This window comes from Bos mutus, chromosome 17 (assembly GCF_027580195.1).
Source record: "Bos mutus isolate GX-2022 chromosome 17, NWIPB_WYAK_1.1, whole genome shotgun sequence".
NCBI classification, from domain to species: Eukaryota; Metazoa; Chordata; class Mammalia; order Artiodactyla; family Bovidae; genus Bos; species Bos mutus.
This window is the reverse complement of record NC_091633.1, coordinates 36188698-36202425: the sequence shown is the minus strand read 5'-3', so window position 1 is coordinate 36202425 and position 13728 is coordinate 36188698. Positions and strand designations below refer to the sequence as shown.

Sequence of the window (13728 nt, the reverse complement as noted above, 5' to 3'; positions counted from 1 at the left end):
GGCCAGCAATAAATGGGTTAAATCATTCTGACTGGACATCTGCCTCTGAGCTGCTTCATTACGGAGGGCCCTCCCTGAGGGGCCCTGTGAACCTCGGCTTCATCGATCCATTTTATATATCCTGTCCCTTGTGACCTATGCTGATGGAGACTTGCCCGTTAATCGTATTTTGGTGCCAGTGACCCCGGAAAACTCTCATTTTGTGTAAACTCCAGCACTGCTAGATCTCGAGAAGAGCGATTAAACATTTGTTTGCAAAAAATTAGAATGCTTCCCACAGTGAAGATTATTTAGAGGGCAGACATACAAAATTTGCTAAGATTACTTTTTGAGCTTAATGAGTTTAATAATATATTTCAATATTGGAATTTCAGTTGTTATATTGGAAAAAATAAATCCCATGTACATAATTTGTACAGAATAATGTTGTCTAAAACAACAAGGCTTATTTATGCTTAGTTTGCATCAATGCTAATAAATTTAGGCAATTTAAATACCCTAGGGTGCTTTTAGTCAATTTAGGACTTGAGAGTTAAATTATGTTTAGAAGTCCCTTTATGTAATCTATTGCACAAAGTTTGTCAAATTTACATTATGAAATTTAATAACAAAAAAAATTAGCAAATTTGGAATTATAGGGGATTTTGTTTGGCTTCAATTTCAAATTATTGATACTCAAATTAAAAAGTAGTGATTAGGAGACAAGATAATGAAGTGAACCATACCATACAAAGCAAATCAATAAAACTGAAAAATGGATTGTTTTATGATTAATTTAATGGAAAATGCTAACATGTGTTACATGTATAGAGAGTATACTTTGTAACACTTTACAAAAATGTCAGAAATGAAGGTTTCCTTCTCTAGAATTTTCCAGGTTGGTGCCTTACTTCAGTACCAATGATGCAGTACTGAACAATAGATTCTCCCCCATACCCTCTTCCTTTTAATTTGTCATCACAGTACTGTGCACAGAGGGAAAATTCTTCCTTAAAACCCTCTAGCAATTTGCTTATGCCCTGCAGTGTGAGATTTAATTATTCATGTCAGTTTCTGTTCATGCTTTCAGTATATTAACTTGGAAAAAAGTCCTTACAAAATTTGTCATAGGAAAGTAAATATAATAAAAATATGAGTAAAATTACCTTTAAAGGTGATTGCAATAAATTCTATCTGTGGGGCATGGGGAACTCAACACACATAAATAATCCCAGTACTATTTAGTTTCAAGAGATGTTTCTCGGCAAATGATAAACAAGACAGAATATTTAAAGGTTCATGTGAAGCAGCACAAAATGCATTGTTCTAGGGAGGGGAATATAGCTTTCCTGACTGCAATTTCTATCATTTTACTTTGGGGGAAAGTTGTGGTACCTTCTGGAATGTACGCATTGTCTTTTCTATCAAATAATGTCACTTTTGGTCTGCTACAGTCCTTAAGTATTATCTTCCTGAAGTGTATACTGTACTCCTTCTTTATCTCTTCAACAAATCTAATGTGCTCCTAAAACTGACAGTAAAGTTTTGACCTTTATACTGTACACTAACATTACAACAAATCCAAAGTACATTTTATTATCTTAAAATTTATTCTCAATTTGATTATATTGCACGTTCTTCTTAGGTAATTTATTCTTTTATTTTCCTTAAATGAAGCAAACCTTCATAATTCCTGATCTAATTCTCATTTATTTCACTGTTCCTTTGAACAATAGAATGGTTTAAGGTTGCCCTGAGCCTATCCTTAAAAAAAAAAAAAAAGCTAATTAAAGGGTAAATGTTACCATATCCAAATATTTGCACATGCAAGTTTAGGGAAAAATAAGAATGACTACAATATTATCATATTTTTTATTTTCTTTAATTCTCAGAGCTTTTAAACACATAACATAGTTCAGAAAAATAGCACAAGAGAAACTCATGTCTTACAACCATATAAAGAGATATTAACATTCTTCCAAGTTGTTTTCCTATTTATTTTTGTAAAAATAAAGTATATAAGAAAGACACACTTTATGACCTTCTCTTCATTCCTCTCTACTTCTCGTCTTCATCTTCAGAAGTAATTTTCCCTATAGAGTAATACAATCACCTATCTCAAACACTAGACTACATACCCAGAAGAAGACACACTGGGTTTTATTTGTCGTGGAATACAAATTGGAATGATGTTCACTGCATTAATTCAGTCATGATCTCAACTTGATATGCTCTAAACTGAAAACTAAATTAGAAAGTCAACTACCACCTACATGCCATATATAAAACCACAGGAGAAAGACAGGTTAATAGAGAATAGATAAAGGGAGAAAACACAGGTGGTTTCTATATTCTGTGATTAACCAATCCAAAAATTATAGTTGGTGTTTATAACATCTTTACTCTACCATCAATTTCATGTTTTCTGGATCCACAGACAATTTCTCAATCGTTAGAGTTCTTTCCCTAGTAGGTTGGGCTCAAATGTCTCTCCTGAAAGATTTCAGTGTTAGGTTGTTATAACCTCCTATCCTTCTATCAATATTTACCAGTGTATTTGAAAATATTATGAATTAGTCCAAAGTATTTTCTGATGGTGATCGATTCACCTGTGCCTATATAAAGATTTCACTCTGTCTTAGGAGACACTAAAGATCCTGAATATGTAGTTTAAGATAAGTCTATTTTAACTTTATGGTCATTTCAGTGTTTTATTTATTTAATCTTTTGAACTGTATCAAAGAAGTTTAGGACTCTCAACTTGTTTAATATAAGGCACTGATTAGTACTGTAGTTTTGATAAATCAAGCAAAAGAACCAAATGTCATATTCTGATTGCAGCCTAGTAAGTCCAGAATACTCATAATTACATTCATATTGATAAATATGACTAAAATTTATTTATTTCCTATATAGTTCATTGTTTTTAGAATTTATCACCACACGTTATCCAGATTTTTGCCTAATCCCCATCTTGCAAGTATTTGCATTAGTTAATTCCTCCTCAGGAAAGTTTTATTTTGTTCCCTCTGGGACATCTGGTTCTGAACCTTGGGGATCGAAAGGGTCAAAAAATATTGGCATGCCGTTATAAGGTAACTATTTCAAGTGAAGTTGCTATTAATGTATTTATATATATTAAAATGACAGAGAAGCAGTTTGATTAGACATATAGATAGAGTTGACTGTGCAAACAGTGGAGTTTTTGTAGGGTTATATCAGAACAAGTCCATTCTAATTTTCAAGGTCCTACCTCCTAGAAGTTGGCACATTAACGCTTATTTAAGAGACATAGAGGAGTTAAAAAGGAAATTTATGTTGTAATTCAACAATCTATAAGATTAGATTCTGTAAGCATCAGCCCTGTTAGGTCTAAAGAGATATAAAATACAATTTTAGGGCAGTTACAAAATTTTCTTGGTCCTCTCATGTGAGAGTAGGAAGCCCTTAGCTTATAATTTTTACTATTTATTCCAGAGCAGAAGCAGCCAGTGCTCCAACTCCACCTTTGTATTTCCCTTTCCCTTTTCTGTCATCTACTCTGGATGGAAATAGTATCCCTAAATCCCAAACCTATGAATATACAAACACTCTTGACAATACAGTTTGGAAGAAGAAGAGAGATGCTGCTTTACTCTGAAGACATGTAGAAACACCAGCGACCGAAGAAGAACACTCTCATGACACTGAGATTTTAGCTACAGAAACATGCTCCTGAACTTAATTATCTAACTGTGGCTTCGGACTCTTCCTCTTTCAGACCTCCCAATTACTGTATAATCATCTAATACTTACCATGTATACAATATTTTCCCTAGAATAACCAAGGATGATTTCTGCTTCCTGTCTGCTACAGTATATGTTTTGAGTTCTTTTCTTGGAAACAGAAGCTGAGATAGAGATTTGTGTGCAGATGTTCTGTTGTGGGATACTTTGAAGAAAACCACTTTTAAGTAATGAAGGCTTGGACAGAGGAATAAATTAAACTACTCTGGTGTTGCAGCAGAGACCCCAGGCAGTCCCACAGGGAGCTTAGGAGCTAAGATGGTCTTTCAGGCATGGCCCAATTCGAGACAAGGGTGACCATCTTTGTAATCCTGTTATTAACCAGTCTCCACATGTGGTTGCACCTAAGGAGGGTGTGAAGGACATACACGGATATTTATCTATTCCCCTGTGCCTTCATTCTGCTATGCTAAGTTGCTTCAGTAATGCCCCACTCTTTGTGATCCCATGAACTGTAGCCCACAAGGCTCCTCTGTCCATGGGCTTCTGCAGGTAAAGATACTGGAGTGACTGCTATGCCTGTTTCCAGGGGATCTTCCCCGGGGCCAGGGATTGAACCCGTCTCTTAAGTCTCCCGCATTGGCAGGCAGGTTCTTTACCACTAGCGCCACCTAGGAAGCCCCTACCTGTTCTCCTAGTGGGATATAAGCAGGAAGAGGACTCAGCATGAACTGGCTCATGCTTTCTGCTTTGCCACTAGCAATGAAGTAGTTTGCCTATGATGCCCTCATGTCTTCTGACTGCATCAACAAAACTGGGGCATATTAAGTGGGTACTGCAAGTCATATACATTCTCAGATCCTTCACAGTTCTTCACATCAATAAGCCATTGGTGCTGCCGCTACAGCTGACTCTCATGCTCATAAACCTGACAACCAGATACTAGAAGGTGGCATCTCTTTTTTGTCCCTGCCTCAGACCTCATGGAGATGATAACTGGATACTGGCCACCTTGACTGTGTCTAACACTTAGTGTCACCACATTGCTTCCTGGAGGCAACAATATCAGGAAAATGGCCTCTGCTTCAGAGATCATATTCCAAATCTCATGCTGGTGCATCTAACTGGGAATACCCAACTTACATCCAAACAGTCATGGAAAAGGATGTTTAGGAAATACAAATTTCATATTTTCTCTCTATCTAACCAACAATATGGATACAAGATTGGAAGATGAGGAGACTGACAGATGTAACCTATGGTGTATATTGTGGTCTGTGTTTCTCTGGAAAGCTTTTGCTTTTCATTCGACTTAGTAATATATCCAGCCAGGACCAAATATTATATTAATAAGTTCCAGTATTTTCCTATAGCACAGATATTGCATATGTAAAACCTACTCCGGTGGGATTGTGATTATTATTATGTTTTCAGAGACTTCTCCGGTTCCCCAGAAATAAATCAAAGCTAGTTCGTTTTCTTCTTGCTCTGGTGGATATATATATTTTTATCTTTTACATAGTCCAGAATTTCATTAACGGAACAGGTCATGGAAGGTTTAGATTTTTTGCAATCATTACAGATAAAAGCCAGTTTTTGGAAGCCCATGTCTTCATCTCCTGCTTAATGTACGTAATATATTTCAAGCCTCAGAATTACTATATCAGCAGTTTATAAAATGTGCAGTTTCATTTTGACTTTTGAAGCTTGATTTTTCATTTTCCTATCTGTTTCTAGTACCTTTCTTTCTTTCTCAAAAACTCCAGGACACATTTAAAATAAAATTTATTTTATTTTTTCCAGAATTTCTAAATATTCTTGGAGGCTATGTGTGTGCATGTTTCTAACAGATTTCTGAAAATAGTACCAAATGATCCTTATTATAATCATTTCATACCATTAAACGTTGCCTGGCCTATTTCTTTCTTCTTACTATTTATAGACACCTTTTTTTAATCTAATGAGAAATTGGTAATTCTCCTCTTAGCTCTCTCCTTTAAATAGTTTTCTTAATTTTATTACTAGATTATTTGATATTAATATCCAGAAAAAAATTTCTTAATCAGTTTTGGACGATTTTCATAGAGATATGGGCCAAATCAAAGGAAGGCAGTGATCAAGCCCTGAAAAATCTTACTGGGAACATGAATCATTGGAAATGTTGTGTTGAGATAATTTTCCATATACCTGAAGATGAAAATAATTGCTTCTTTTGATTAAATTAATATGAAAGTATTGGATTGGCCAAAAAGACCACATGGGTTTTTCTGTAACAAAGAAACCAAACTTTTTGGTCAACCCAATACATCTCTGATGCTGGTTATTTTTCCATTAGTAAAAGGATAAAAGAAAAAAATATATGAAATTTGTTTATAGGAAGTAAGATACACACTAATTCCAAAGATTATAAACATAAGTGCATAGTAGGAGGACCAATTCAGTGGTAAGATACACACTAATTCCAAAGTGGTAAGATACACACTAATTCCAAAGATTATAAACATAAGTGCATAGTAGGAGGACCAATTCAGTCTGTCGTATTTTGCTTTTAGTATATCAATGATTAAGGTAACATATATGCATTAAATGTCACTTCAGCAGATGTTCATTAGGCCTGCAATATGTAGTGCCCTTGGTATTCTGTACTGAAGTTTGTAGTCTTATGGAAAAAATGTTCTTTGCTCACAGCTGTAATATCCATATGGAAAAATTGAGGAAGGGACCGAAGACTCAGATTAAAGATAAAGAAAACTTAGCAAGCATTAAGAATACTATCAGTTAGTAAATATTCAAAAGAAATTGCACAACTCATAATTAGAGAAATAATAAATGTAGTTGGCAGAAAAAAAGGTTTGTAAATCTTCTTAGGAAAAGGGAAATAATAAGTCTGTAAATTACTAAGTGGTGAGCAAATACTTGTGCCTGGAGAATCACTTAAAGTCACCAAAGGCAATAATTTAGAATCACTTAAAATTGGAAATTAGCTGTGCACAATCTATCTGATTTTGTGAAGGGCTAATTGTGCTGAACTAATCTTATTTCCTTTTTTGGTAAAATAAGAGTTTTCAAAGGCATGAAACTACCTGAGAGATGTAGAAATGCAAGTTAAAAAGGTAGATTTTAGTGTATAAGACTCATCACTGACAAGCTAACAAATATAACGGGCATTGTTCAATGTATTTTTAAAATTAGTTGGCTTGAGAATCTCAAAAATCCCTAAAGAGAGTGTCTGTATTGCTTTGGCAAAAGTTGCAGACACTAAAAACATTGCCTGATCTATCTTACCTTATTTCTGTAGAAGAGGACTACAGCAGGAATATTCAATTTTACACACAAGGGTATTAGACTAAGTAGTTTTTGTTTATAACCATTAATTCCCTGTAATTTTACCCTGTATTTAATATCCCAACAAAGATTAATTCACCAAAGGAAACTGTAATACAAACAAATATTCATGTTTTACACTTGCTATTTTAGTCAAGTGTCATCTGCTGCTGCTGCTGTTAAGTCTCTTCAGTCGTGTTTGACTCTGTGTGACCCCAGAGACGGCAGCCCACCAGGTGCCCCCGTCCCTGGGATTCTCCAGGCAAGAACACTGGAGTGGGTTGCCATTTCCTTCTTCAACGTATGAAAGTGAAAAGTGAAAATGAAGTTGCTCAGTCGTGTCCGACTCTTAGCGACCTCATGCCTGCAGCCTACCAGGCTCCTCCGTCCACGGGATTTTCCAGGCAAGAGTACTGCAGTGGGGTGCCATTGCCTTCTCCAATTTATTCATTAAGCTAATAGTAAATAAGCGAAAAAATAACTTTGAATTCTTTAGATAGAAGTGCTATCCCTTTTTGATTTCTTACAGATTTCAAAACAAGGTTAACCTCTTTTATAATTAATTTTATATTTCATTCAACATTTAAAACATATTTCATCTCTACATTTTGAAAGATTAACAATAATTGGAATTATTTTGGTAAAATTTTATCCTTATTCTCTGTATATTGGAGTACAAAAAAAAAGGATATACTTAAATAAATAATCACTGACACTTTGACTTTTTAGATGTGAAGTAATATGATGAAATCTGGTTAGGTATCCCTTTTTAACTATGCATTATTAATCTGTTGACCTAATGTCAATTAAACAGACATTATTTAAAAAATAGTTATAGATAAAGGCTATGTAAGACTCTTGCATATTCCTTCCATCTATTAAGATTCCTTTGTATCAAAGAATCCCTGATCATTTGTTGATATTGATGTTATGCAACACCAAGAGCGTATGTAATATGTAAGTGTCTATGCCAGTTCATAATAACTAAGGCATTTTCTCACCTGGTTTTTGTGTGGATGACTATACCAATGGAGAAAACAGCTGAACATTAACATAAAGAAAATATATAAAATGTAATTATGGCAAAGACTGGGCAAGACAAAAGGGAAGAAAATGGATTTCTTAATTTCTCAGTCTATTTTTCATTGAGAATACAGAATAAAATGTGGCTTTTATACAAGTCTCATGGCAAGCACATGGCAGAAAAAACGCTTTCAAGGAGAGCTTAATTTTTAAAAATTCACTTCATAACTAATAAGAATAACTTTGAAGAAAAGTCTCAAGAAATGGGAAACTTGGTTAATTCCATTGAGTGAATTAAAGAAGCATAATTGTTCAAATTCAAATGTTTCAAAGTAAGGTGTGTATCATTTTAAAAGAGCACAGAAACTGATATTTTAAGAGATAGCAGTTAGTTGTAATAAATAGCACAACACTAAGAAAGGCAATGCCAAAGAATGCTCAAACTACCACATAATTGCACTCATTTCACACGCTAGTAAAGTAATGCTCAAAATTCTCCAAGCCAGGCTTCAGCAATAGGTGAGCCGTGAACTTCCTGATGTTCAAGCTTGTTTCAGAAAAGGCAGAGGAACCAGAGATCAAATTGCCAACATCTGCTGGATCATCGAAAAAGCAAGAGAGTTCCAGAAAAACATCTATTTCTGCTTTATTGACTACATCAAAGCCTTTGACTGTGTGGATCACAATAAACTGTGGAAAATTCTGAAAGAGATGGGAATACCAGACCACCTGATCTGCCTCTTGAGAAATTTGTATGCAGATCAGGAAGCAACAATTAGAACTGGACATGGAGCAACAGACTGGTTCCAAATAGGAAAAGGAGTATGTCATGCTGTGTATTGTCACCCTGCTTATTTAACTTATATGCAGAGTACATCATAAGAAATGCTGGACTGGAAGAAACACAAGCTGGAATCACGATTGCCAGGAGAAAAATCAATAACCTCAGATATGCAGATGACACCACCCTTATGGCAGAAAGTGAAGAGGAACTCAAAAGCCTCTTGATGAAAGTGAAAGTGGAGGGTGAAAAAGTTCACTTAAAGCTCTACATTCAGAAAACAAAGTCAGGGCATCCAGTCCCATCACTTCATGGGAAATAGATGGGGAAACAGTGGAAATAGTGTCAGACTTTATTTTTCTGGGCTCCAAAATCACTGCAGATGATGACTGCAGCCATGAAATTAAAAGACGCTTACTCCTTGGAAGGAAAGTTATGACCAGCTTAGATAGCATATTCAAAAGCAGAGATATTATTTTGCCAACAAAGGTTCATCTAGTCAAGGCTATGGTTTTTCCTGTGGTCATGTATGGATGTGAGAGTTGGACTGTGAAGAAGGCTGAGAGCCGAAGAATTGATGCTTTTGACCTGTGGTGTTGGAGAAGACTCTTGAGAGTCCCTTGGACTGCAAGGAGATCCAACCAGTCCATTCTGAAGGAGATCAGCCCTGGGATTTCTTTGGAAGGAATGATGCTGAAGCTGAAACTCCAGTACTTTGGGCACCTCATGCGAAGAGTTGACTCATTGGAAAGGACTCTAATGCTGGGAGGGATTGGGGGCAGGAGGAGAAGGGGACGACAGAGGATGAGATGGCTGGATGGCATCGCTGACTCGATGGACGTGAGTCTGGGTGAACTCCAGGAGTTGGTGATGGACAGGGAGGCCTGGCATGCTGCAATTCATGAGGTCGCAAAGAGTTGGACATGACTGAGCAACTGAAGTGACCTGAACTGAAGAGTTTAGAAACACAAAGAAATTCAGTGACTTAACTCTTCAGACCAAATTTAAGATAGCTAATTTTCATATATAATAAACATATCACCTTTATTTTAGGAATTAGCATCTGATTTCAGCATTTTTACTGTGTAGTATAAGATTTGGAAGGATGGTTTTACTGTGTTCTTTCAATACAGGGTTTTACTTGACACAGTACTTTGATCAATACAGGCTATCAATAAAACTCAGGAAGACATTAAAACAGGATTTTTAAATTTTAAATGCAATCATTGTTTTATATGTGGAAAACATGAATATGAACGTTTTCTTATATAAAATAAGTTTATAACAACTGCATTGCAAAGAGGATTTTCTATTTAAGAATAAGCATTTTAAGGATAAAAACATAAAACAAGGTTTTCCAAAAATGGCTTATAATTTACAGATGAGAAAAAGGAGAAGAATGAGGAGAAAATAAGAGAACAAGACAACAAAAGCAAATAATAATCACAGAGTATTTAAAAAAATAATTTCAGAAGAGTTAAGGACACATGAGTGATTTAATAACATTGAGATGTAACAAAGAAATTCATGGTGTCAATAGGACCACAGGAGATGGTGCTCAGGAAATATTTAAAAGAAAATGAAAAAAATAATTTAAAATAGTTGCATATAATAGATTATCAATATATACAAATTTAAGACAAGCTATTATCATTATAAGAAACTGGAGAGAATTAAACAGGCCAAACTTGTTTATGGAGAAACTTGGTTTGAGGACCATTTGCAAATTTATGAGAATCACATGACTATTATTGCTATTGTTCTATTTTTAGAAAACATGAAAATGTTGTTCAATGTAAGCAAAAAACCTTCATTATTCAACTAAGCTGTGTAAGTTAAAATATTTTAAAAATATTCTCTAAGTAAACTTTATTTAACCTACCTTTAAATTCCAAAGAAGAACATGAGGATGACAAACATAATATTTAATATTTAATTGTAACCATTAATAATCAATGCCAACCTGATTTCTTGCTTAGAAGTTGTATGTCAATCCATATGAAATGAGGGTCAGGCTCATGCTTAGCTGGTTAGTCATGTCCAACTCCGGACTCCATTGACTATAGCCCACCAGTCTCCTCTGTCTATAGCATTTTTCCAGGCAGGCAGATTCCATATAGCTGAGCCATTAGGGAAGACTGAAATGGCAATGTTGCTGCTGCTGCTGCTAAGTCACTTCAGTCGTGTCCAACTCTGTGCGACCCCATAGATGGCAGCCCACCAGGCTCCCCCGTCTCTGTGATTCTCCAGGCAAGAACACTGGAGTGGATTGCCATTTCCTTCTCCAATGCATGAAAGTGAAAAGTGAAAGTGAAGTCACTCAGTCGTGTCTGGCCCTCAGTGACCCCATGGACTGCAGCCTTCCAGGCTCCTCCATCCATGGGATTTTCCAGGCAAGAGTACTGAAGTGGGGTGCCATTGCCTTCTCCAGAAATGCAGATAGGGGCTGTCAAATTTGAGACTGTAAATTGTTCCAAGAAGAAGCATAAAAGAGAAAACAATGTAAAAGAGAAAATAAAATAATACATACATGTATTATCTGCACTGAGGCAGGTAAAGCAGGTGCTGAGAAAATTTCTATCTATCTTAGGAAATTGTAGCAAAAATTGAACTAAACAAAAAGCAATATAAATATTCTGACTCTCTGAACAGGCAGGAGAGTTAAGAATTCCTCATTTTGTTTGTACAACTACCTCGCTAATATTTATAAATTCACACTTGAAATTAGACTACTCAGCTTCTATTTAGAAATCCATGTCAAGGAGAACAGTAAATTCATGATAAGAGAAAATTTAGACTTTATGTGAGTAATTTATAATGAAAATATCACCAACTTTTTATTAATGGTGCTAATCAAAATTGTATATACCATGTATAAATGAGGAAGATGTTTTGACTTCATGCACTGAGTTCTAATAGAATTTAGAAACCACTTCTTGATCATTTTAATAAAAAATATCTGAAAAGTAAGTTCTCGAACTACTGACTCATTTATTTGTTTAATAGTTTGAAATATATTGTTGAGTTGGATGTGTGTTATGACCAACCTAGATAGCATATTCAAAAGCAGAGACATTACTTTGCCAACAAACGTATGTCTAGTCAAGGCTATGGTTTTTCCTGTGGTCATTTATGGATGTGACAGATGGACTATGAAGGCTGAGCACCAAAGAATTCATGCTTTTGAACTGTGGTATTGGAGAAGACTCTTGAGAGTCCCTTGGACTGTGAGGAGATCCAACCAGTCCATTCTGAAGGAGATCAGCCCTGGGATTTCTTTGGCAGGAATGATGCTAAAGCTGAAACTCCAGTACTTTGGGCACCTCATGCAAAGAGTTGATTCATTGGAAAAGACTCTGATGCTGGGAGGGATTGGGGGCAGGAGGAGAAGGGGATGACAGATGATGAGATGGCTGGATGGCATCGCTGACTCGATGGACGTGAGTCTGAGTGAACTCCAGGAGTTGGTGATGGACAGGGAGGCCTGGCGTGCTGCGATTCATGGGGTCGCAGAGTCAGACACGACTGAGCAACTGATCTGATCTGATCTGATGTGTTAGTAGCTCAGTCATGTCTGAATATGAACCCATGGATTGTAGCTCATGTCAAGCATACTGGAGTGGATTGCCATGCCCTTTTCCAGGGCATCTTCCCAACCCAGGGATTGAACCTGGGTCTCTTGCATTGCAGGCAGATTCTTTACCATCTGCACCACTAGGGAAGTTCATTTAGTTGGATACTGTTAGCATAGTCACCATATGAATTTTTAAGGCAGTTAAACTCAGAAAACTAAAATTTTGAATAGCTGTTTAGTAAATTGAGGAATGACAGGAAACCGATTACATGTTTAACCATAATCTCATTAATTTAATAATACTATCTCATGTCAGTTGCTACCCTATCTGCTTCTGCATGAATTGTATCCAGGTAGGGGACGACAGAGGATGAGATGGCTGGATGGCATTACCGACTCGGTGGACATGAGTTTGAGTGAACTCTGGGAGTTGGTGATGACAGGGCGGCCTGGCATGCTGTTATTCATGGGGTTCCAGAGTTGGACACGACTGAGTGACTGAAGTGAACTGAACGGAACTAGGGAAGGTTTTATTGATATGTGACATGTGCAGTTGAGTGAGGCCCCATGTTTAATAGGATGCATGTTTATGTTGTCATTATATTGAAATCCTTCATAATTTTTGAACAAAGGACCGTGTATTTTCATGTTGCATCAGATCAGATCAGATCAGATCAGTCGCTCAGTGGTGTCCGACTCTTTGCAACCCCATGAATTGCAGCATGCCAGGCCTCCCTGTCCATCACCAACTCCCGGAGTTCACTCAGACTCACGTCCATCGAGTCAGTGATGCCATCCAGCCATCTCATCCTCTGTCATCCCCGTCTCCTCCTGCCCCCAATCCCTCCCAGCATCAGAGTCTTTTCCAATGAATCAACTCTTTGCATGAGGTGGCCAAAGTACTGGAGTTTCAGCTTTAGCATCATTCCTTCCAAAGAAATCCCAGGGCTGATCTCCTTCAGAATGGACTGGTTGGATCTCCTTGCAGTCCAAGGGACTCTCAAGAGTCTTCTCCAACACTACAGTTCAAAAGCATCAATTCTTCAGCACTCAGCCTTCTTCATAGTCCAACTCTCACATCCATACATGACCACAGGAAAAACCATAGCCTTGACTAGACGAACCTTTGTTGGCAAAGTAATGTCTCTGCTTTTGAATATGCTATCTGGGTTGGTCATAACTTTCCTTCCAAGGAGTAAGCGTCTTTTAATTTCATGGCTGCAGTCACCATCTGCAGTGATTTTGGAGCCCAGAAAAATAAAGTCTGATACTGTTTCCACTGTTTCCCCATCTATTTCCCATGAAGTGATGGGACCGGACG

At 36.6% G+C, this 13728-nt stretch overlaps 1 protein-coding gene across 3 annotated transcripts in view; it reads left to right on the top strand.

The window, feature by feature from the left end:
• The window catches only part of FSTL5 (follistatin like 5), an 875401-nt gene that overhangs the window by 51894 nt on the left and 809779 nt on the right, over positions 1-13728 (top strand). The window lies entirely within an intron of this gene.